The following is a 23,114-nucleotide window of genomic DNA, read 5'->3' on the forward strand; positions in this document are numbered from 1 at the left end:
GTAGTTTTAACCAAAACTAGATGAGATACACTTGGGAAGATTTTTTAAACAGGGAGTGACTAAATCCCTTTAATCCATTCAAAAAATTTCAGTGCTGCCAATTACTAACATTATGTATTATATACATGCACTTATTTTAAAGTACCAGTGAAAAACTGGTGGCTTTCAGGAAATTTCACCAAAAACCTTGGGGAATCCTGATGAAATCTGGCACTGCAATGCCGTAATATTTACAAAAGCTTTGTACTTAAAAGCCCCTACCCATTAAAAAATATGTCAATAACAAGTTAAGATAATGTATATATAGATGCAAATCCCCTTACCGCGTGCACACTCTCAAGCCAAAATGTAGATGTGCCAACATTAAAAGTATTCATTGTCTTTGTAGCATACTTATTAGATAAACTTTTGAACAATTGTATTACACAAGAACAAAAAGATAAAAAGAATCAGAGTTAAGATTGTTATTGGAGTTTCTAATGCTAATGTTCACATGTCATTTTTGTCAAAGAATTGTCTAAAGGTATTCAAATAATTATCTACATTGCTATATCCTATTGCCATACTTTTTAAATCTTAGGGGTTGTATTTGTTGTAAAATACTTGGTATATATTTTTTCTAACATTTATGTTACTTACTGTAGCAAACAGTTTTAATTGAACAAAGTTTTTTGATTACACAGCCCCCTTGTTTTTGTATAAAGAAATGTACTGGATATCAAGAATATAAATTAGATTCCTACAACCCTTACAAGGTCTACACTTATTCCTGTAATCTTTGGTTTATGGCACATAAAACTTGAAGTTCAAGGGTCTCAGCTTTCCTCTGGCTTCAGGATCCCATTCCTCTCCTCAGATGAGAGTCCAGATTACTAGGAACGTGTCTCAGTCTGTCTCATCTTTTCTTAACACCCCTGGTTTCATAGGATAATTGTACTAAAACTTTGCAGGTTCTAGAGGAAGTCCTACAAGTGAACTGCTCAGGGAAGGGTCAAGACTTGAGATTTGTTCCATTTGCCTCTCCCCATAGAAACGTATACCTGAATGGCTCTCACCTAATGTCCACACCATTCTAAGAGGTCTGATATCAACTCATGGTAGGAGGGAAAGAGACTAAGACAATGTATGTCATCAGGAGGGTCAAGTGGGAATAAAAACTCTGAATGAAGGGAAGGAAGAAAAAGCTCTCTCCATTCCTCTCCATTTATTAACTGGACTCTGCCTGCAGAGAGATGGGGTACTGCAGCATATTTCTTGGGTTCAGTCAGAGGATGTGGGGAATAATCTAAACTCAAGTGCCTTCTGGACCCTGCCCTCTCTCCTCCCTTCCTAATCAAAGCTGAAGGAAGATGGTTAAAGATGCATGGGATAGTTCTTTAGTCTGAGCACAATACTGTAAAACCCCTCATGCAATGACAAAAGAGCTAAATAGTCATCATACAATGAAGGTGGTGTGAAGCATCATTAGTGTGAGGACAGTGGCATGCAATATCCTCTATGTGAGCCGAATGTGAGCTGTCTTCCCCCAGGACAGCGATGTGGAGTACCCCACTGCAATAACAGGGATGTGGAGTTCTTTTTTGCACAAGGATGATGAGCTGGCTGCAGCATGGTTCCTTGCCAGGAACGAAGTCCTAGTCCTGCATCTGATGCTCCAGGCAGCACACCCCAAACTAAAGACATCTCAAGGAGGGTGAGGGGGGAAGGGCGGAGAAAGACCGAGGGTCTGCTGGTCTTGGAGCACCCACCATAGAGGTGCCTTGGTTTCAGTACCATGGACAGCTGCTCAGCCACATCCCTGCCCCCCACCACCACCACAACAGCCACAGCTGTAGTGCTACCATGCAGAAGGGTAGCAGATAAGAGCAAGAAGGCAGGGAAGAAGTAGTGGTGGAATTTAATACTAGCCCAGGACTTTCCTGTTGAAGCTAATGATGAAATATGCAGCATGTTTTCCATCTGCCCTGTCACAGAGCTGACCCCTCCATCAGTTAACTAGACTCACAATGGAAGAACTCAGCTGGCTTTCACAGGATTCTTCTCGACAAAAGCCAATCAGAAGGGCAACTGAAGCAACAACAACAAAGTCTGTCCATGTTTCAAAAATCATCCCCTTGCCCCTTTTTAAGGCAATTCACAGGCAGTGGGATTAGCACGATCAAGTAGCACCAAGCCCCCACTGTTAGGAGGTGGACACCACAAGAGTTAACTAGGGACAGCTGTGGCTGTTTATTTACAGGTTAAAGAGGCAAACCCCAGAAAAGGAGGGAGCAGCCAGGTGCTGGAGACAGCTGAGACCAAACGAAGCAGGAGTTCATGCTCTCTCTCCCTCTCTCTCTCTCTCTCTCGCAGTTCTGCGGGCGATTACTCCAGAGCACCCAGCCATACCAAAATCAATAAACAATTTCAACGCTGCCCGGGGAACTTTGCCACACTTAATAAAAGTCTCCAGGCGCAGTTATGGCTTCATTTCACCTTAACGTCTTCTTTAACTGTCCCTTCTTCTCAAGATCAATTAGGGGCACGTGCAAAGAGAATAAAAAACAAAACAAAACACAAGGTCAAACCGAGTAGCTCAGCTCTCCCACCCCTCCAGCCACACACCTGAGGGAACCACGGAAATATGGAAACTGACAGAGGACACACCAGCATGCCTTGTGCACACATGCTCATCCCAGCCTCCGGTCCTGGGCCCTAGCGACAAGTCCAGCCTCATTTGGGAAGAGTGCCAGTTAAATCAGAAGAGAAGATGCAAAGAAAACCTCTTTAGTTTTCATGCAAATTTTTTGCTGGTGAAAGATTCCAGATTGAAATTCTGTTTCTCCCCAGATCAGATCTAGCACACACACCTAGAGCAATACCACCCCCACCCACAGGCCTCAGCCCTGTCCTGGAGTTCAGTTTCCATAGCCTATTCAGATCTTGCCCTTTCAAATGAGACTGCCAACAAGGAGGCCAGTCAGGGGCCCCTGCAGAATTGACCTCCTCAGTGCAGCAGAATACAAGAAAAGAAACACATGGGCTTGATGCACAGAATCATGTCTCCTGCTACTTTTTAGCCCCAGTGAGGATAACAACCAGCAAAAGGGAGTTACTCATTTAGCTCCAAGGGCTGGGGCTGGGGCTGCGGCTGGGGCTTTGAGTGTTGAAGGTCCCAGGTTCTGTTGTCCCTGGCAACTGTGTGTCTGTGCACTGATGGCCCTACTTTGTTACAAGAGCAGCCCAAAAAACCTACATTGAAGAAAAATATATAAGGCTGGAGTGGCAGTCTAGAGGGCAGAGTTCAGGACTGGAGTCTATCCCTTGCTCCTTGGGGCAGAAGTGAACAAGGGCAGTGGCTTTTAAACTTCCCAGACTACTGTACCCCTTCCAGGAGTCCAATTTATCTTGAATACCCCCAAGTGTCACCACACTTAAAAACTACTTGCTTACAAAATCAGACATAAAAATACAAAAGTGTCACAGCATGGTATTCCTGAAAAATTGCTTACTTTCTCATTTTTACCATATAATTATAAAATAAATCCACTGGAATATAAATACTGTACTTTCATTTCAGTGTATGGTATATAGGGCAGTATAAACAAGTCATTGTCGGTATGAAATTTTAGTTCGTCCTGACTTCACTAGTGCTTTTTATGCAGGCTGTTGTAAAACACTAAGCAAATATCTAGATGAGTTGATGTTCCCCCTGGAAGACCTCTGCATATCCCCTGGGGTATAAGTTCCCCTGATTAAGAACCATTGAGCAAAGGGATCCACTGAGGCAGGGACTTTATCCCAACCATATACGGCCTCTTTCTGGCTAATCCCTCTGGTGATTTCTGAAGCATCTCTAATCCTTCTCAGACAGAAGGACAGATCCAATTAACGTGGCTTTTAAGGAATTGTAATAAAAAGATGGGGAAGAAACTGGAGCGACTCCCATTAATACCAATTGTGGGGAAACAGCTACATTTCTTCCCCTCTCCATTTTGCAAATGTAAATGCTAATACTACTTTTAAATGTTGTGCATTCATTTTTTAAATATCTTAAGTTTTCTTCATTGGTACCTTGTCTGGGACACTTGCATGGTGAGAATGTTCTGCCCAAGTGGAGCAGGGGGCAGCCACTATATGAAAGTGTAATCCATAAGGACTACAGGTCCGAGAATTGCAATGCTCCATCTTGTTTTCAGGTGAGGCCACTCAGTTCAAGATGGGGCATTATAGGCTGGGACCTGTAATTTCTATGGACTGGCTCAATTGTCACTGCTAGCCAGCATTACTGCATAAGTTGATAACAGCTAAACTGATTTCACTATTGTTTGCAACATTAACTTAGACCAATGCAAAGTAGACTCAGCTAGCTCTAAAGCCCATGAAACCAGAACCACCACTAGGCCCTTAACCAAGGGAATACCAGCAGGTGCTGCTTTAGGGAGGGAAGAGATGGTTAATTACTAAACGCAGCTGTCTCTTGGGACACAAGAAACTTCTGTCATGAGAGTGGGGGTTATTTACATGGCAGTCCTGAGTTTAACTTCTTCTTAGCCCCTTCTCTGATCCCCAGGCATCACCACTTCACACTTCTTGACTTTACCAACACATTGTTACCTCTGTTGCCCCTAAACAGCTATGGCTGAGCAAGCTGAATTTGATTCTCCCCTGCAACTACTGAAAAAATCAGCAGTCAACTTCCTATTATAGAATCTTTATTCTCTGAGTTAACATAAAAGGCAGAGAGCCCAGCTGGATTCTCAAGTCCCAGCTATCGTTTTCAGCATCAGCATCAGGAGAAACCATCTGATGTATAATCTGGGCATATTGTACCCAGTTCTGTCACAGAGGCTAAGGGGAAATAAATAAGGAGCCTGCTTTATTGGTTTTACAGGGGCACTTTGGGGGAAAAATATCCCCCCATGAACAGCATGTGTGTTGCCCAGGCACATTGGAAGCACAAAACAGGAAGGCAGTGAGATGATAAAGGGCAGGACGATGCCCAACAGCCTACAACTGTTACCAGCAAAATGTCTGTCTTAAGGGCCATGGATTTTACAAGTGCATCAAACCTGTTATCCAGGTCTCCTCCTGCTCCCCCAAGCAGGAGTCGAGAAAGAGCACACTGAAGAGAAGATGATTCAGGAGAGGGACAAACTGCTGCTGTCCCGCGTCAGCTGCACATTGCCCTCAGCAGAGAAAGGGCAGGCAGGACATCACCAATGTAATCCGGCTTCTGAGAAGGAAACCCATATAGGCTGAAGCTACAGTTCATTCACCCTGTATCTAAATCATGCCATATTTTCCTTCCTAATATCTCCAAGATTCAGCCTTTTCTCTGCACCCAGACTATCAACATCTCACCCATGCCCTCTTCCTCTTGCATCTCAATTATTGCAACCTCCTCCACTCTGGTCTCGTCTTCTGCATCCTTGCTCCCAAAGGTCTATTCAGAAGACTACAATCTGTTCCTTTTACCATGTCACATCCCCTCCTCCAGGGTTTTCCTTTCTCCCCTGCAACAAACACACATTTTTAGTCAAGACCCTTCACAGTATATCTCCACACCGCTTATCTGCCTCTAATCTCCCCTCATTATGATCCATCTTCTTCACTCCACCAACAATGGCAGCCAACATCATTTACATGTACACTTCTCCCACAAGTACCTTCACACCTTCTTCCTTGCTGCATGCCCTCCCCAAATCAATTTGCATAGCCAATACTCTGTCCTCCTTCAAATCTCTTCTAAGAACCACCTCTACCATGTTATCCCAATGACAGTGGCTAGACAAGTGGCCTATTAGTAATTCAGCACTCTCTTTTTCAGTTATCTCATTATTAAACACAACAAAAAAAAGAATTAAATGCAGGCTTTGTAATCTATGCAACCACATGTTCCTATCACTATCACCCAAGTTTTTTCCCACCTCCATCCGTTGTGTTCTCCACCCACAACACATCTTGTTCCTATTTAGATTCTAAATTCCGTTGGGCTGGGACGGTCTGTTATTTTATGCATGTGCAGCATCCAGCACAATGAGATTCCAATCCTGTCTGGGGCCTCTGGGAATTAGTGTAATACAGAGGTAAGGTTTATGATGAGGCCATAGCAGCTCAAGGCACCATACTGGCTCATGAATTGTTCTGTATAATACAAAGAACATTTGTTAAAGCTCAAATACTGAGTATCGTTTTTCTTTGGATTGTTGAATGAATCCTCCTCACACAGCCCTTGCTGTCTCAGATGTTTAACACTACAGTAGCCACCACCAACAGAAATCTAAGCAAGTTTCCATGCAAACTCACATTGTGGCAGTTCTAATATGCATCACATGGACTGAAGCATTTCAGTACAGGTTAATGCAAACCTGCATCCAGTTATATCCTCATAATTTGAGGCCCCGCAGGGAACACTGAAATCACCAATATATTAAAGAACACATCAGAAACTAATAGGGTGTTAAATATTTCCAATTGAGAAGAGCCTGCACGGCTGGGAGGAGAAAGCTCCAGCAGAAGATTATATGCTGTAGCGCAGGCCTTCAGCAGGAGCAATAATTTTATCACCTGCAATATTTTAGAGACTGATCAAGGCTGGAGAAAATCTAGCTTCATTATTTAAAGATGAAATATTTTAGCAATGCCCCTATGCTGGAGAATTGGTCTTCTCTTCTTTCATATTTAATCTTGTATGGTAGTTCTGGGACCCGCACTAGCAAAAGGGAGCAGAGCAGGATCCAGGAAATGCTACTTTATTGTAGAACACACCAAAATAGTAATAAAACACCCCTTCATCTACCTTCGGATTTTTACTCTAGGGTGGAGAAGGAGGAGGGAAGGGAAGGGAATGGAATAGAGGCCAAATAATGGAAGCCCTGAATACAGACTCAGAGATTTAAGGCCAGATACTTAGGCCAAATCTCTGCAGAGCAGTAGGTGACTATTTCATGGACAGAATCTTGGTAACTTTGAGCCCAGAAAAAGCAACTCAAACATATCACATGTACTGCTAAAGAGGTCACCTAAGTAGAGTGGTTGGGGAGATGGCACTTGGCATGAGCAAGACCTCATAAGCTAACCACTAACTCTTTGGGATTGGAAGGAAGCTTCTCCCCCATAGATGTGTTGGTGCATATTTATCCATACAGGGAGTTTACACCTTCTTGGAACTATCTGGTCTTGTCAGAAACAGGATACCCTCTCAGTCAGTAACAGGCCTGGCTTTCCGCAGTCTATCCATAGTCTCAGGGACTGAAAAAACATAGCTCATATCATTTTCAGGGATTTCTTTGTGACCCTAGGCACCCCTGTATTCACTCCCTACACACTACTGAAATGATTTCTGTTCAAAATATGCCTTGTGAGATATCATTTGAAAACTACCACCACATTGGTCACTAATATCATTGTAAAATGTTATGTATGTATGTTATGCTGTATGTGAAATTATGCATACTCACTGATATTATGCTTTAAAGTCTATGACCAAAAGGTGTTTAAACCAAGCATGTTGAGAGAGTAGATAAATAAAGTTTCTCTGGACAAAGGAAAGAGGCCAACACCTCACACCAAGATTCAACAGGCTATTCATTTGTAAGGGAAGTTGCAGCAGGAAGAGATCATTTGCTTAATAGCAACCACCAGCAAGGGAGGAATCAGTATGGAACCTTATCCTCCAGACTAATGAGCTTTATCTGGGGGCACCCTTCAGAAGAATACATTTGAAAGTTCACTGAACTATGAAGAGGGGGGAATGAACACCTAAGTGATCCTTCACATTAAGGAGACAAAGAAACCAAGTGATTTGATCTCTGTGATGGGTGCCTTGTATAGAAGCACTTCCCTCTGGATTGCTGGGGCACTTTGATAACTCCCATCTTCAACAGAGAATCCGTTTCTGCAGCAAGAGGGATCACTGAGAAGGGATGGGAATGGAGGACCGGGAGGAGGCAGAGAGTGGAAATGGATTGCACATGCAAACAAAATTATTTCCAACACCCAACAATCTGTTGTAATTCCGCTCTATGCCACAAGGGAATGGACCAAACTGTTTCTGAAAGAAAGGTAAGGAGGACAAAGTAATAGAAACACACTAGATCTAAGCTTCCAAGGGACATGTCACATCTGCTTGGCAGATGAAAAAAAGAGATGGGCAGTGGAAGAAGTATTTTTCTTTACCCTGGTTTCTCTGCTGTTGTCAAGGCTGGGTATTCTGGAGAGGAGAATAGAGAGTACTAGATGAAGAGTCTGGAACCCAAAGAAGAATGAAGCTGAGCTCTTCTTCCTCTAGATACGTTGAAATAGCCTTAGAGCTGGCAATCATGCAGCCCTCTATGGCAAAGTCCTTTGCTGCCTTCTTCAGCTCTTCAGGTACTCTAACCGAAGTAGCATCTGATCCAACAACTGGAATTGCTGTTGCACAAAGATGTGATAACTGATGATATGGCTCCCCACAGTACCTAAAGAACAGAACGTCCTAAGAACTTAATCTTAATTGCCTCTTTCTCAAACAGAAAGATACAACCAGCTCTTGGGCCCTTAAATTAGCCTAGAACCCACCAAAGATCAAGGAGTAGGATGAGTAAAGAAATCTGAAGCTCCCGTCCTTTGAGAGTTATCTAGATTAGCCTGTAAACCCATCCTGGATGGCTCTAAAGCCAGACCAGGCACTCCCTAGAAGAGAGAGTCCAAAGCAGGAGTGAACCTTCCTCTCCAGTTCTGGAGGAATACACACACTCAATCCTTGTGCAGAGGAGTGGGCACTCTCAGGCAAACAGACCTGTACCAGCACTGAGGGACTGATACACGCTCTAAAGATGACAACTCTCCTGGAGGCCTCGAAATCAGTGGCACAAGAAAGATGGAGATGCTTTTGAACCTGACCGGTGGAATCCATGCCTCTGATATTCTTGGATACACCCTGGATCTGTGGAGGTTCAATTTCTCCTGCTGCAGTGCAGGATTCAGGACACCAGACCCCCTCCAGGTTTTTTTGCCCTTGTATTTAAGGGTGGACGAAAGCAGAACCATTGCCTCCAGAAAGGACGGGCTTAACAGGGGAGATGGATCCACAATCAGCCCAGCAGCAACAGAGTCCTCTAGCACCAAGAGCCTCCAGCACCAAGGGCATCCCACCATCACCAATTTCCTGCTTGGGAGCAGCATCTGATGAAGGCCTCGGCCCCAAAGACATCTTGCCACCAATAGATTCATACACTGGAACTTGTTCTCAGGAGTAGGAAAGCCTCTAAAGCCTAGCAGGATTGGACTCACCAACAGAGGATGACCCTGCTACTAAAAGCTGCCAGTTCCCCAATTCAGGGGGCTCCGAATCAAAGGTGATTTTACTCTGTCCCTTCAAGGTGGCAGACCCCTGATCCAAACATGAACCCCAGAGTCTGAGTCTTAAAGCCTCAGTCAGAGGAAGGTCTAGAACCACCTGTGCCTATCCTTACAGACCCTTCGGCCATTCTATTGTAGTGCCTTGTAAGATGCATGTCTTCAGGAGAGATACAAATGAGAAGAAGCCCAGGGAGGGCTTTTCATCTATAGAAGATGCTGGGAGGTGGGGGGGGGCGGGAGCACAAAGATGTTTATTGGAAAAAGGGACAGATGGTGTTGCTGAGGTTGGCATCACTGGCAAAGTGGACATGTGGGGTGGAGATAAGATACGAGAAGTGGAGGGAAGTGCCCTGTGCATATCCTAATGTGCTAGCCAACCTTTAAGAAACAAAGGAAGCAAGCTTACTGTTCTTTACTCCATCATCCAAGATCTCACCCTTCTCTAACAAACTGAGAATTCAGAGAAAGTTCTCCATGTAATAGCTCCCCTGCCAACAAACTTCCAGCCACTCTCTTGCAAGAGAAAATCTGCTGCAAAAGGCAGCCACTTTGCCAAGGAACAACACAGTGTAGAGGAAATTCCCACAAGCAGCTTGGGTTGCGATTGAAGCAGCAACCTTGACCAGTCACTTCAGAGCCCAGTTACATCCATAATGATACTGTCTCCATCTTTCCCTTCCCCCTGCATGAAAGATGAGTGGCTGTGTGGAACGAGTCCCCGAGCTGTGATGGGAATCTGTCTCGCTTGGCTGCAAAAAATATATATATCCCAGTATGGCTGTGATGAATCTTTTCATTATTCATCTGCAATCGCCTTGCTGCTGCTCCTGCTTCCTTCTTTCTCACTCTCCCTCTTTCTTTTATTTTTTAAATAAATAAAAATGAAAACAGATTAATGACAAATGCTGACAATGATTACTTCTAAACAGCCAGGCCTGACTGTGAATGAAGGGAAAGCATGAAAGGGGTAGCCACCGTGAGAGACGGAAAGACCGAGAAAATCCAAGCAGCACTTGGACAGAGGTAAAGAGGCTTATCCCCTTTTGGGCTAGCAGAGTGATAATTGAAGCAGGAAAATTTTGATGGTGGCAGGGCTCAGCTTGCTGCATCCAATCAGCTCAGGGCTGAGAAAGAGAGTGCTTATCCAAAACATCTGGGACAATTAGAACCCCTCACAGGTGTGGCTGATTTCCATAGAGGAAAAGTTCACAGAGATTTCAGTGAGTGAGGAGGAACAGTCACAGGATAAGGGGGGCGGGGGCGGCAAGAGAAGGGAAAGGAAAGGAAAGGAAAGGAAAGGAATGGCAATACAAGCTCCTAGGAAAGTATAGAGGTTGGCATTCATGTTTATTCTTGCTTGGGGGCTGTCCAGTTTTATCTGATAGACCATAGGATATCAGTGCGGCTCTCAGTGATCAACCTGCTCTAGAGCGCAGAGGAGAGCAAGGCCCCAGCCTTTTCAGAATCTTGAAGGCCACACACAATGGAGGCTTGGTGCGTATCAGTGAAGTCTGTGGATAGTTTGTGACCTATCAGGGCATGGGCATCTGGCAGGAGAGGAACCTGGCCTCCTGACACCCACTCCATGTCTGTTCCACTAACCAGAGAAACGTGACAGGCCTTTTACTCACACAGCTCTCCAGGAAGCTGCATTGATTATTCCCAGTTAATGCTTCCCCCTCGATGAAAGGAAGGAGCAGGAAGGAAGTGGCAGGAGATGGTATCCAGGCCCCAAGAGGTAAAATCAACTAATTTCAATTTTACATCTCATCTAAGAATAGCTTCTCCACATAGCTCCAAGCAGACAAGTGACCCGACTCACACAGGCGCCAGGTACGGAAGCCTTGCTCAGCATCTGCCACTCACTTGGTTTCCAAACTGAATCGAGCCCTTGCAGGTCCTGTCAAATCATTTCCTGACCTGTTTGGATGGCTGAACATCTGCTCTCAGAAAGGGCAGAACTTGGCCAGCTCTGAGTGCAGCCTCTCCTGTGGCCCCCAAGGGCAGGAGCCAGAAGTGGTAGGGACTGCAGCAGTCATTATGGCATCATCATAATAGCAAGCATGGACATAACGTTTTATACTTTCAGATGCTATACTATCATTAACTGACGGATGGACTCTGCTCTCCCTCAGCAACTGTACAACTGTGTGAGGAGCCTCTACACACGTTCCCCCTGTCCCCTCCCCCCCAGGGACTCCTGGAGGGGCAGGGCAGAGTGTGTACAGGCTCCTCAGTTATACAGACTCTACTTCCCCCTTTGTCCATCACAACTGACAACTCCACTATCCCTCCCCTTTATTCTGGCTAGCAACCCTGAAGTTATTTCCAACTCCTTTCACCTCTCCTCCCCCTATCTCCTCTTCCTTCACAACCTATCTAAGCACTTTTCTCACTTCTCCCCATTTCTATCCCCTTCCGCTCTAACACTCAAAACAGCCTCAGTTACCACAGTCTCCTCTTCCGGCTTCTGTGCTCCTCATTAGATTTACACAGCTGTAACTCCATGGACTTCAGATTCACAGTGGTGTAAGATAAGAATCAGTGAATAGCATGGTTGAAAAACAATCTGACTCGACTCCCATGTGTCTTGTACCATCATTTACACCTGGGCTGAGTGAGTGCAAAATGCTACCCAATCAGAAGGGTGCTGCCTTATACCCACTTAGCACAGGTATAAATGACGACACAGTGAGGCAGGAGACAGTCAGGCCCAATGTATTGTAGAGCACAGCTGGGGGACACTGGGCATCTGCTCTACATCCAGGTGCTAGATGTAAACATCTAAATATTTTGATATTTCATTTCTGAATTGAATTGTCAGTTTTCATCAGAAATTTTAGGGTGCACTGTAAACTGATCCTTCACACCTGTATCTGACATGACACGTAAAATCTCTGGAGACTATTTATTTTTAAAAACTGTCTATCAGTTCTTACGATAGGCCAAGAGTTGAAGGGCAAAAGGGGGGAATGGGACAATGAGTGGGAAGTTAACAAAACACTTAGATGATTTTCCATAGTACTTTTCCACTTTCTTTTTTGTGTGACTCAATCATGTGTTTTGCTGTGTTTTCCTGGTTGCTCTCTGATCCCTTGGGCCCTGTCCCCAAAATATTCATGCAGATTCTTGTTTTGTCTGTTTGCTAAATTTGGTGCCTGTAGGCAGTCTATTATTTGTTAAATACCAACTGAGTTTTTCTGTATTGCAAAAAAAAAAAAAAAAAAAGCCATACTGCTTTACTGCTTGCTCTGCAGAGGAAGAGAGACGGGATGACAATGAGTGTTGGCCCAGACCAAGAAAATATTAATCTGGCACTGCCTCTGGTGTGTCGCTAAATATATAGATATAGATATATATCCACTCTTAGCAGTATTACACTCACCGACTCTTCCTCTCCTGGTTCAGTAGCAGCCAAACTGTTTAAACAGCAAATTGTCTCTGATATTGTGCATTTAGGCTGCTTCTCAGCTTTCAATTCTTCAGAAATTCAGGGAAATGTAGCATTATTTCCAGGGAATATTAACATTTTTAGGAGGTCAAAATTACCTGTAAAGAAATCCCAACATGTAGAAATGTATATATACAAAAAAAAAAAACCTCCAAAAAAAAAAAACCACCACCAAACAATCAGTAACAAAAAACCCCATGTTAAAAGAATGTTATAGTTGCAAAAACAAGCGCTCAGAATTAGGAAATGCCAGACTTACGGTTAAATTGTAAAATTGGCAACCTTAATTCAGTCCCTTTGTGCGTGTATTATGATATACTCTTTAAGTATGATCTCATATACTATTTTTCCACAAGACTCCTGCCTCATTCAGTACACAGAATGGACTTGGTCTGAGACGAATCAGAGTTGTGTAATGAAGGAGACTATTTATTGTCTGTAGAACCCTGCCTCATTTGTTGCAGAAGTTGGAGGGTGTGTAGTGAATGAGGCAGGGGCTGCCGGAAGAAAAAAGGAGTCTCATGGTTAAGGCAATTGAATGCTCACGTGGAAATTGGATTCTATCCCTGCCTGTGCCACAAAATTCCTATGTGATGCTGGACAAGTCACTTAAACCAAAATTTTGATAGGTGGCCACTGGATGGTCCTCATTTTCTTGGTACCCAATTTGAGATGCTGTGGTCCGATTTGCAGAAATGCTGATCACTCACAGCTGAAACTGAAGTCAAACCATATAAAGGGTTATAAAAATGCTAAATGCTCTGAAAAAAAATCAGGCCGTCGGTGTCTCAGGTTGGGCTCCCAAAATTAGTAGACATTTGACAATTTTGGCTTTAATATTTTTGTGCCTCAGTCTCCCATCTATATAATGGGGATAACAATAGCACCTTAACTCACAGGGTTTTTTCTGAAGATAAATTAATTAACGTTTGTGAAGCAGTCAGATACTCTAACGATGACTGCCACAGGAAATTAATAATTCTTTATTCAGAGTAAGGTTTGGATAGTGTGCAGTAAATAAGGCATGGGACTGTATACTGATTAATGAAGAGGACAAGAAATACTGAATAGCTGTCGTTCAGTGAGCACCATCCACCCTCTGTACTGAACGAAGCAGGTGTCCCATGGAAAAAATATGATGTGATTAAATTACAAGCTGTATTATAACATACACACAAAGGGACTAAATTAAAGCAACACAGGCAACATTAATTTGTCATTTCCCAACTTTTCAGTGCTTGGACTTTGTAGCCTTAATGTTCTTTTAATGTAATTTCTTAAGTTTTTTAAGGAAACTGAAAAGACAGTCATGCAGAATCACACTGACCCCTGCGTGGGTCATGTGCAGTGTTGGAACCTTTCAATCTACCATTTGAGTCAGCAGTTATCCTCTGTGAGGCCCAGCTGCTACAGTGAGATGAAAGGCTCATTTTGCCATAGGTTGCTAGACATCAGAGGAATGTTGGAACTCAAGAATCACAGAAGTGTAGAGTTGACAAGGAGCTCTGAGTTCTGTTCCAGGTTCTGAAGGCAAGTGTTCCCTAGTGATTATAGACCCCTCCCTCTGCATCCTGTCCCATCTGCCCCTATACCTCCCCAGCCTGCCCCGTTTCTCCTCTTCTCCCTACTCCTCTGCATTAGAGTCAAACTACTTCTACTCTCTCCTCAGGTCTGCTTCTGGCACCATACTGGCAGCTAGAAAGAGTAATTAAAAGTAAAGGTCTGCTCAGTCCCAGCCACCCTGCTTTAGAGCACGTTTCAGTGCAGATGAAATCTTCAAATAATTTAGCTGCCAGCCTCCAACAAATCTCTCTGGAACATGTGCATGCAGCAATTTTTTTCAGAAGCCAAATGTGTGAATATTTACAGAAAGAAGTATTTGCAAGACCCTAAGGCAACCTTCCTGATAAATTTCAAGGCCCTGCTCCAATACATGGAGATGCTAAAACATCTCACTGGAACAATTCTAAGAATTGTTTTACTACTGGCAAAAATACTTAGTATTTTCCCTTAACCTCATCTTTGGAAATGGCTCAACCATTCTTGCTGAAACTTTCCAGAAAATATCAGTCTGAGGTAGACATCTGGCATGGAAAATTTTAGTGTGAACAGTAAAAGTAAAAATTATAAGCAACTGAAGGCAGGTTCTTATAATGGAAAGTGTTGGGCAATCTTAACTAAAGGTGTCACTGCCAGCTCCACCTAAAACATCTTAATCCTGTACTGGCAGGGAATTAGATTTGGTGAGCTAACAGGGAAGGGTTTTTTTTGCTGTGGTTCTGTGTATCCTTTGCATCACTGCACTGGTCTCACTTCCAGGAAGTTCACCATGTAGTTCTTGGTATTAAAGGCACTTAATTCCTAGATTTGGTCAGATGGGAGGGAAAGGGAGACTTTTAAATTTTCCCATAGGAAGTGATGCCGGCCCCAGAAGTTGAGAAACATATGGTAAAACTGGACTCGAGAAAACTCTAGGGAATAGATTGTAGGGGACAAATGCATGGTCCCCAGGTAAGAAGAAACTAGAGGACTCCTACCTTGGTGGGGCTTTCCAATCTGTAACTTTATTTTAAAATACAAACATAAGAATGGCCATACTGGGTCAGACCAATGGTCCATCTAGCCCAGTATTCTATCTTCCGACAGTGGCCAATGCCAGGTGCTTCAGATGGAATGAACAGAACAGGCAATCAAGTGATCCATCCCGTCGGCCATTCCCAGCCTCTTCTAAACAGCAATCCCTGCCTATCCTGGCTAATAGCCATTGATGGACCTACCCTCCATGAACTTACCTAGTTCTTTTTTGAGCTCTGTTATAGTCTTGGCCTTCACAACTGTCAAATGTTTGTGATTTGCACATTCCAAATACCTATACCTAAAGAGATCTGCTCTTGTTCTTGCCTTTAGAAATATCACTTTTATATCCAATGCTGGCTAACTCGCTGACTGCCATTTATGGTATTTAGAAACCCTCTCTAGAGAGTTATTGTGAACTATTTGCCTCTAGTGTGAAATTGCTAGACTCTGGTGTGGCGTATCCTGACACTGCTCTGGATCTAACATACCAATCTGTTTAAATGGAAGTGTTGAGTCCTTGAGTTGGCATTGGGTCAATTTGTATGTATGTTGTTAGTTGTGCACATGAGCCTAGAGGTGATAATAGGTGCATTTTATAATTAAAATACATGATTTATAAAAGATGTTGATAAATGTCGAAACATAAATGAAAGCCACCATTTTTGTGGCCCACACAAAAATGTGAGGACATCTCTACTGCTGGCTCTGCCACAAACTATTTAAACATTATTCTAAGAGCAGTTAACACAACCCAGCTGACATCCTCAATGCTTCCGGTTTAAAACCAAAGTAAATAAAGTGGATCACACTAAGCTGCTTCTATATTTAAAGAAAACCTCTGTTTGTCAAACAAGACACTTCACTGTCAACGTTCAGAAATAGAAGTACATGTGGGGGCGGGAGGTGGAACAAGCTATCACTTATTTTTATAAGTTTGACAGTATACTTTTATTGTCACCTCATTTATAATATTTGTCAAGTCTAGCCAATCCCGATGTAGGAATGTATTGCTTTAAGAGTTAGCTCTCTCTTTTTGTTTGCCAAGAAAAGAATGTCCAATGTTCATCCCAAGCCACTGAGTACAAATGAACTGAGAAATTCTTAATTTACAAGGACTCTTAGAAATAGGATTCTTAAGAAAAGTACCCTGCAGGAATGCTGCAATCTCAGCAAGCCCCATTCTAGCCAATGCATTCCCTCAGGACCACTTCACTGTCACACCCACGCTGTTTCTCTGCTGCTCATCCTGTTTACAAGATGTGCAGTTTGCAGATAGAAACAAAAATATCAGAAGCTTTTTTAATCGATTCAGTTTCAGAAAGAACACATCATATTATTCAAAGTATATTTCTCATTTTTGTAAAGTGCTTAATGATTTTTGTGCTATTCAGAAGCGCTAGTTCAATCTGAGATCTGAAGTTTTATAATTTATACCTACAGCAGTTGATGCACAGGGGAGTTTCCTACAAGGCTCCCCACAGAGATGTGCTCAATCTTGACTTTGAGACACCATCGTCATGTGTGGGAGAGGAATTTAATCTCGATGGCCATTTGAATCTTGTGTTCGCTGCTGAAATTGCTGAAGACCAAGTTATTCAGTGCTCACGGTGATACTAGTTTTGGTGAAATAAGCGCATATCCAGTAAACACTGACATGACACGACCAGCTGATTTCAGATAAGGCCCTTGTTGACTTGGGCCAGATTTAACATGGTGATTCGGGTGAATGGCTACTTGAGAGCCACTTGGATTTCACATTTCAAATTCTAAACTGGATACATAACACGAACGAGGAAATGAATTCATGGCAAGCCAGCAAATGATAAGGTCACTGTGAAATAAGGAGCAATGGTATAGGCATAATAAAGTGGGGGTGGGCCCAGGAAACCCCTCCTTTTGGAGTCAAGAAGTTGTGCTTTGAATGGTGAAAGAAGAGTAACCTCCCCTGCAGACTTTTCAGTTGAGTTGTCTTTTATTATTAATTATGCGTACCTATAAGGAGAAAGTGGATAGGCAAGGAAAGATGCATGTAATTGCGATCTGATTGCGTGAGTTCATTCAGATGTCAGTCAACCTCCCTATTCCATTGCAGGTCTCAGTTTGTGTTACATCACATAAAACTCTTTATTTAGTATATTGCTTTTATTTCTGGTTTCTACAGTCCAAACAAAGATTCTATGGGTGCCTGGCTCAGAGAGAACACAGCATGTTTTTACACCAAGGGACACAAACAAGAGTTTTCCTTATTTACAACCTTACCAAACAAACAAACAAAAAAAAAAGAGTCCCAGCAGTCTGAAATCCAAGCTCTGTTATTAGGGAAATTCCATGACCTCACAAATCACTTGTGATATCTACACAGTGGCCCCATAAAGGTTTCTGAGGGGGAAACCGGCCCAGGGCTCTCTCTAGATAGATCCATGACAGATGAATGATCAGGTTTCTTCTAGCATTTCCTTCTTTTGGCTTAGTCTGTGTTGCAACCAAGGAGAAAGTGGGAATTCCTAGACTTTAGGTCTGCTCAAGGGCCAGCTCAGTGCAGATGGCCTCAGCTCATGGTATTAATAGCAGAGCTTCCAATACAGAGGACTAGAATACACCATTCCGGGCAACAAAGACAGCTGCTAGCACTAGATGTCAGTGTCATTTTGAAGACCTGTGATTTGGGACAGTTGACATGTGGCATAAGGCACTGTCCCATCAATGCAGGAATTTTACATGTGTTTTGAAACATGCAAGAAGATGCAGTTTGGTGCATTTTAAAGCTGGTCATTGCCCTTTCACTATTAGAGAACACATTACCAGTGGGAACAACATTCTCTTTCTCCGTATCATCTCTCAGAAGCTTGGTGCAGCAGAGATCTTCCATAGGAAGAAACCTGCCCCTTCCCTTTCCATATCAAACCAGGGGCCACTAGTGGGGCACTTCTATGGAGGAGGCATCTTCCCTCATGACATATCAGGGGAAGTGGAATCAATTCCCGATTATGGGTGCTGAAATTCAAGGAAGCTATAAGTACTTTATTTTATCTGGTATCCTGCCAAGCAAGCCCAGAGAGTCCCTACTTCCTTTGGTCCCAAGGGAATAACTGCACAGACTATAAAACTGAGCTAAAGAACTAATGAAGTTGACTCAACACTGACAGATACTGCATAGAACCAAGAGGGATTCTTGCAGCATTTATGTGTAGCAGGAAGAGGGGGACATCCTAACTGTGAAGGAATCTTTAACCTGGGGAATAGTTGGGTGCCTCAAGATTGCATATCAGTCCCACATTGCCACACTGTCTTCAGTCCTGTGGGGTTACATATAAGTGGGGTATGTACCACCCCCCGCCCCCGTAAGGTGAATGTTTATTTGCATGAGCAAAATTCTTGCCTCTTTCCTTGTCTCACCAACTGCTGATTCCATGCTTGCAGCCCTTTGGCAACACAATAGCATCTTCAGTCATTTCACAGATCTTCTGGATTTTTTGCCCAGATTATACTGCCAATAAGTGTAACACTACCCACTTTCCATTGGCTCTCTTCCCTCAAACACCAACAGAATGGAAAGATAAAAGCCAACCTCCTTCAGACATTCGAAAGCCAAAAGGGACTATTCGACCATCTAGTCATGAAGCAGATCATGAAATTTCACCCAGTTACCCCTGTGTTGAGCCCAATAACATGGATTAGACTAAAGTGTACCTTCAAGAAAGGCATCCAGTCTAGATATGAAGACATCAAGAGACTGAGAATCCACCACTTCCGAGGTAGGTTGTTCCATTGGTTAATTAACATCACTTGTTAAAAAACTGTGCCTAATTCAGAACTGGAATTTGTCTGGCTTTGACTTCCAGCCATTGGTTCTTGTAATGTCTTTCTCTGCTAGATTAGAGAGACTGTTAGTACGCAGCCTTTTCTCCCTAAGAAAGAACTTCTATACAGTAATCTAGGCACCTCTAAACCTCAATACTAAAGTAAACAGATTGAGTTTTTTAATTCTCTCACTGAGGCCTTTTTAAAAAAAACAAAAAAACAGATGCTCAGTGATACAAAGGCAATATGCCTCCCAGACCAAACAGTTAAGCTGGAACAAAAAAGGAGACAAAATTAAAGATACAAGGACACAGTGACACTGGGGGCAGGTGTTAACATTGCGCATTTGACAGTCCCCCTATAACAAGTTTTGTCCATACCTCAAGCACCGAATGCCAGGCCCCTTCCAGCTCATATAATTCCATTATAGTTTTGAGGCACCTATCTTCCCCCATTTTAAGTACCTACATCTCTGGGGGTAAGAGGCCCAGGGACAAAAGGCTAAACTAGTGGCACCCAACCAAATCTCTAGCTGCCCTTGTGGCAATTTCCTTTTTTATCACATATCCACTGCGTACATGGGTCAGTAATGTCCATGATGGCATGATCATCTGTTGCTGGGAGGATAGCAGACAATTGCCTCAGTGTCATCTTCGTTCAAAGCGCTGGTAAGGTGCATCTCTGCACATACTACAATCATTCAGTTATAATAATCAATAATTCAGTGACACCGGCCATAGTGCCCCTTTCGTTTCTTTTCCCCACTTCTGTCTTTATACCTTCTTCACCCTTTAATAAACTGTAAACACTCCAAGGCAGAAGCTGTTCTTTTAGTCTGCATTTGGTACAGCACCTAGCAAAACTGGGTGTTGATCCTTCCTGGTGCCTCAGGGAATTGCAGTAATTCTGTTTCATTATGTGTGTTTTACTGTATTAATAGATGAAGAGATAGGATGAGGTGTACAAATCCTGCACTGGAAAAGAAGGGGTTAAAAAGCTACTTTGGGCCTAGGCAGCCCCACTTGCAAGGTATGCATGCACTGGAGGAGGAGTTTAAAGGGGGAGCAAAGCAATTCAATAGCAAAAACAACAAGAGTTCTGTGGCACTTTAAAGACTAACAAATTTAATATTTGCAGGCATAAGCTTTCGAGAGACTTCAGCTCTTTTCTTCAGATGCAGTAATACAGAAAATAGGTAACACAGAGGTATCTTATGGATATCCAGGTGCATTGAGAACAATGGGGGAGGTGGAGTCCGGTACTTAAGACCTAATGACGACCATTGAGTAGGAGGTGAGAATGGGTGAGCAAAGTAATTTCAGTCAGGGAAGGTGAGCAGACCTACACCCTTAGCTCCTCAGAGGGAGTGTTATGGCAGGGCCAGCAGCCTGGGGCCCCGGACCATCAAGAACTTACCTGACCTGCTGAGGGAAAAAGGACTCTGGATACCTGCAAAGTCTGGGGATTTATCCTTTGATTTATTTTGCTTATATGTCTTTGCTTTGCCCTTCTGTGAGTGGAGACTGGTGGGGAGCAATCCAGGGGAGAAGCAGCACAGCCTATTAGGGGTGCAGGACTTTGCTGCCCACCACATGGCCCTGGATTAGAACCTGGTGGAGAAGGTGGACCTGAGTTCCCCTACCAACTCCCAGATGGACTGACAGCAAAAAGCCTACACCAGATACAGAGAAATATGGACTAGGAAGACTCTAATCTAGAGCAGTGTTTCTCAATTTCTTTCCCCCTATGGAACCCTTGCGCACACATGCCATACCCTCAGAACCCTTGCCCGCCCATGCCATACCGTCCACCGAAAAGTCAGGGAAATCTTCCTCTTTTTGGCGGCGTGCTCTCAGGGCCGTTTTCGGCGGCCCCATCAGCTGTTTGGCAGCATGCGAACAGCTGCTCGGTGACACCAGATTTTTTTTTTTTAACATTCGGCGGCACAGTACAGCTTCTTCGCGGAACCCTTCCGCTAGGGTTCCGCGGAACCCCATTTGAGAACCACTGATCTAGAGGGTCATGACTCTGGGAACTTGGCCCAGTGTGGCCTGGAACCCCTTTTATGACACTAAGGTTATCCTCTTTGTATACCCTGAAAGGGGTGGACACAATTCATGGCTTAGCTGGAGGGCTAAGGGTACGTCTTCTTCACTGCCACGGTGGCAGGCATTGATGCAGCAGCATCGATTGAACGAGTCTGTGTAGACCCGCTCAATTGAACGGAGAGCACAATCTGGTCCACCCAGTCCACCTCCCGAAAGGAGTAAAGCTGCATCGACAGGAGGGTGTCTCCCATCGATGCAGTGCCATGAAACCGCCACAGTATGTGAACGTAAGTACGTAACCGGGAGATACGCAAGCTATGTTATGTAGCTTGTGTATTTCCCATTGACCGTTGCTGCCAGTGTAGACCAGCCCTGAGTCAATGAAGGGGCAGACCACTGCTGTGCTGGAACATCTGTCAACAGGTGGCACGAGGAAAGAAGAGAGCCTGCTTTGCCCTCTACAACACCTGTTCTCACTTTCAGGTGACATTGTAAATAAGAAGCAGGCAGCATTATTTCCCATAAGTGTAAACAAACTTGTTTGTCTTAGTGATTGGCTGAACAAGTAGTAGGACTGAGTGGACTTGTAGGTCTAAAGTTTTACATTGTTTTATTTTTGAGTGCAGGTTGGGTTTTTTTAATAGAATTCTACATTTTTAAGTTCAACTTTCGTGATAAAGAGATTGCACAACAATACTTGTATAAGGTGAATTGAAATACTATTGTTTCTTTTTTACAGTGCAGATATTTGTAATAAAAAAGTAAGCACTGTACACTTTATATTGTGTTGTAATTGAAATCAGTATTTTTGAAAATGTAGACAACATCCAAAAATATTTAAATAAATGGTATTCTATTATTAACAGCGCAATTAATCATGATTAATTATTTTAATCGCTTGACAGCTATAATGGTTACTTTAGCTTTTTCACATTCTTCTGGCTGTCCTTAACTAAGCTGGAAACCTTCTGGTATCTTTGTAATACCTGATTCCCTTTTACCATGCTTCACTCTCTCTTTTTAAGTTTCTGTTCTATCGTCCTGAAAAAACATCTGTAATTCTGCTCTGTGCATCACAGCTGACCGTACATAGTACCTCCTGTGACAGGACAGAACTACTGCAGAGCTGGGCTTGTGGTCCACGTATTTTCCAGACAGCAGCCAAAATTCTCTCCTCCTCATGCTAACCAAACATTCAGAACGTCTACCTCCAAAAAGTTTTCACTGACTGATCAATTGCACAGTACTTAAGCTACTCAGATACAATGGGGGCATCAAGTACCTATATCAATAAGACACTGGTTGCAGGATGACACTTCTTCTAGACTTCAAGTGGTCTTGCCCCTTTCTAAATAAGAGGCCTCCTTGTTCTCCACAATTACGACTGTGAGACCAGCTCATGGTGGTTTTCTAGTGACTATCATTTCAAGACCTTTAGCTTTGAAGTTTTAGCTATGTGCTCCTCCCAGCTGTAGAATTCTCTTCCACTCACATCCATCATCCGACTCTGGTCATTATGGTTAAATTAAGCTTTATTTCCAAAGGGACCAAAAAAAAAAAAAAAACCAAACCAAAATAAAATAACCCCAAGTGTTCAAAGAAAAAGGAAAGAGATCTGAAGTTGGGGACTGAAGGTTAAAGCCCCAGTGAGGCTGGTGTGGGCCCATGGAACAGGTGCAAGAGTATCCTCAGATAAGAAGTTCCTTTAATCATTACAGATTTCATTATAAACTACCCCAGGCTCGGTCTCCTTCAGACTTTTCCTTAGTTCAGTAAAGCTGTGTTTTTACAGTTCAAACTGCTCTTTCAGCCCTCTAAAAATTTGTGCCCAGATTCAGCTCCTGGAGCTCCCACATCTTTCCAGATGCCTCCAGTCACCTAACTCCTTCTAAGTGTAACACTGGGACTTGGCG

This window comes from Emydura macquarii, unplaced genomic scaffold (genome assembly GCF_026122565.2).
Source record: "Emydura macquarii macquarii isolate MOO-44397 ecotype Brisbane River unplaced genomic scaffold, CSIRO-AGI_Emac_v2 contig_374, whole genome shotgun sequence".
In the NCBI taxonomy this organism is placed as follows: Eukaryota; Metazoa; Chordata; order Testudines; family Chelidae; genus Emydura; species Emydura macquarii.